This window comes from Peromyscus maniculatus, chromosome 19, assembly GCF_049852395.1.
Source record: "Peromyscus maniculatus bairdii isolate BWxNUB_F1_BW_parent chromosome 19, HU_Pman_BW_mat_3.1, whole genome shotgun sequence".
Taxonomy (NCBI): Eukaryota; Metazoa; Chordata; class Mammalia; order Rodentia; family Cricetidae; genus Peromyscus; species Peromyscus maniculatus.
In genome coordinates, this window is record NC_134870.1 from 10,161,473 (window position 1) to 10,164,889 (window position 3,417).

Below are 3,417 nucleotides of genomic sequence, written 5' to 3' on the forward strand. Positions count from 1 at the left end.
AAGTTTCAGAGAGAGAGAGTGCTAAAAGAAACAATATTGAATTGCCAACCATAGCTTATCACTATCTGCCTGCCAGGTAAAATCAGGTTTTTGGACTATTGTCCTATTAAATAGAACTCTCTAAATAATGACATATTGTCTACAAAACCATCTTTCAATAAATGAAAATGAAATATATCAAGAAGTAAGCATGTTTTCACCTTTTTACTTTATAACAGGTGTGTCTGCAAAACCTATTTCCAGTTTTAAATAAATCTCAGAGACATCAATGGATACCAATTTATTTGTTTGTACTCAGGAGGGTGAACTTAAAAATAAATAAATCAATAAATTTGCATGTAAACATCTACCTAAAAGAGCACATGTGGAAAAGACTGAAAATTAAAGGAAGTAAATCCAGAAATATTATCCTAAATCCTGAGTAAGCAAAATATAAAATACTAGGTCTTGGGGAGGTTTTGAAATGGTTTTAGCCCATGGACATTTCCTTGTAGCTGGAAAGTTTCTTTCCAGGTCCCACCAAGTTCCCACAGTCCTACAGCATACTTATAAAATAATCACTCAGAAGCTTATATTAATTAAAATTGCTCAGCCACTAGCTCAGGCTTATTATTGACTAGCTCTTACACTTAAATTAACCCATAATTCTTATTTATGTTTAGCCACATGGCTTGGTACCTTTTCTCAGTTCTGTCTTTACATCTTGCTTCCTCTGTGTCTGGTTGGTGACTCCTGACTCAGTCTTCCTCTTCCCAGAATTCTCCTTGTCTGTTTATCACACCTATACTTCCTGACTGGCTACTGGCCAATCAGCATTTTATTTATCAACCAATGGGAACAACACATTCACAGCATGCAGAGCACCATAACCCATCATTTCCTAAGTGTCACTCCGGCCTGCTTTTGTTTAATAGTTACACTGCACTCATTTCAGAACTTTATTTAATCCCCACAGCAAGGCATGGAGGTAGACAGAATTATACACTAATGTGGGGATTTATCAAGGCAACTCCACGTAGTTCAAAAGGAGGTTTATTTTGGGGTAACTTACAGCCATTAAAGGGGTTGGTTACAGGCTCTGGGAGAGGTGAGGTGCAGTCCAGCAGGGTTCACTAGAGAACTCTGACTCGGTGTGCTGTCCAGCATCCAGGATCATCAGGAACCAAGAGGCCCAGTACATCCAGATCTCTGGTCTTAAGGGCTCCCATCTTAGCGCCACATCAGGGGCAGGTCATAGGTAGGTGTGGCAGTTACCAGAAGCCTCACTAGGGGTAGTAATTCCAGGTCAAAGCTGGAACAGCTACCCACTACCACACACAAAGTAGCACATGTCAAAGCTGGAACAGAACTGGACTCTGATTTCAATGTCACTATTCTTGCCACTATGTGTCAAGGGTGAGAATTTATTCTCATCTTTCTCAGGGACAAAGACCATAATTCATTTATAAAAGCTATCATATGATTACATACCATCCTTCCAACAATACACAAATTCAGGCATGAAGAAAGGGTAACTCTGCCTGAGAGCTTTTGCTGAAGCCTGACTGCTGAAACAACACCTAAGGTCATTGATAATAAATACAATACTTCAAATGAAGAGTCTGATGAAATGTGCATCTGACACCCTGACCCAACTCTAATATAGCTTTTGTTATTTCATTTTGTCTTTCCTACAGTTGTTCTACAGGGGGGGGGGGAAAGTAAATACTATTGAATAGGAATTCTTCCATTTTAAAATTCTATACTTTGTTATTAAACCATTTTTCCTATGGTAGAGATTTATAGGATGCCTAGTTTTAAAGCAACAGCACCTAACCTATTGTATTCTGCAGCTCATTTGAGACCTTCCATTCCATTTTCCACAATAGTAGAAGTGTAACTCCAGTTCCCATAGAAGACACATTGCCTGTGTTTTGAGAATAAGAGAAGGTAAAATCCCTTGGACTGAAATGAAGAGAACATTTTGATGTTTGTCTCCTTTCCTCCCTGGTACTACAGAAGTAGAAGCAGTTTGAATAATATTTAATAAAAAGCAAATGATAATTTTAAATAAGGAATTTAATTCTCCCACAACAAGTTAGTTTTGTCTCTACTTTTCCTTTTTTTTTTTAAATCTAAGAAAGAGTATCATCATCTAATCTGTCTCTTTGAAAAAAAATAAATTGTTTTCAAAATCTAAATGAGGCTTTTGCCAGCTTATGACCCAAGGATGTCTTCTCATATACCTAGAAGTTATACCTTTGAATTGCCGGCCTATAGAAAGCAAACTTTCTATATGACCCCTGTCTCCAAGTTTTTGTGGGAGAGCAAGAACTTACTTCTTTGGGCATTGAAGAACTCTCTATTGTCATAAGATGCACATAGTGTACATTTTCTTTATATTTCCTTGTAGCTATTAAGAAACACAGGTAGTCACTGCAATCCCAGGTGAGTTTTAGATAAATTAGCTGTAATAAATGATATCGTTGAATTCTCCTACTTAAGAATCATTTATTACTTGAGAATATGCATAAATGGGTGTGTCTTGTTTGCTGACAGATATCTCCCTGTCTTTACAACCCCATTCAATTTTCCATGATGCAATGATTTAATATTTGTTCAGTGGTGAACTTTTCTTACTTGGCTTGAAGACTTTGCAGAGAGGTTTTGCTGGATTGTAGGAGGGTTTTGTTGTTGGTTGGTTTGTTTGTTTGTTTGTTTGTTTGTTTGTTTGTTTTATTGGTTTGGTCTCTTCAGCACTTACCACATTGCCACTTAAGATAAAGTAAAAAAGTGTGTCATGTTTACTCTACACACAAGCTAAATAGTGAGTTCCCTACAGTTCAGCATTTTCTTTGCTGGATGACTTCATAGCTTCTGGCAAGTTAGTGAAGTCACCTAATAAAATTCAGAGTGAGCCTTTACTCAAGCTTTGCTTCATGGAGAAGTGAAATTAATGGCAATGAACATGTGGCTAGCCAAGCCTTCTTTTAGACTGTTATTATTCCCATTAAAATATATGTCCTTTACCACTATGCTGATTGTGATAATAAAGTAAGGACACAACTGATAGCAACAAATTTGACCACACTTTCTCTAAATTTAAATGTTTTGCTTTAAAAAAGAAGCTAAAATTTTGTTCTAAAAAGGGAAGGAAATTATATAATCTGTAAGTCCAGCAATTAGACAAATTGCTAAAAAGATTTTTTAAAGAAAAACATATTCCTCTCTCTATTTCTTTCTTCTTCCCTTCTTCCCTTCTTCCCTCCCCCCTACTTTCCTTCTTCCTATATATACATGTATATGTAAATAGAGAGAATGTATTTTATGAAGCATATTGGAAAAATTATATAAAAGCAAGAGAAAAGGAAGTTAAGTGAGTGAGAGTAGGGTTGGAACTGTCAGGTTAGAGTACTCCCCTTAGCTTTCTCCTTTGTC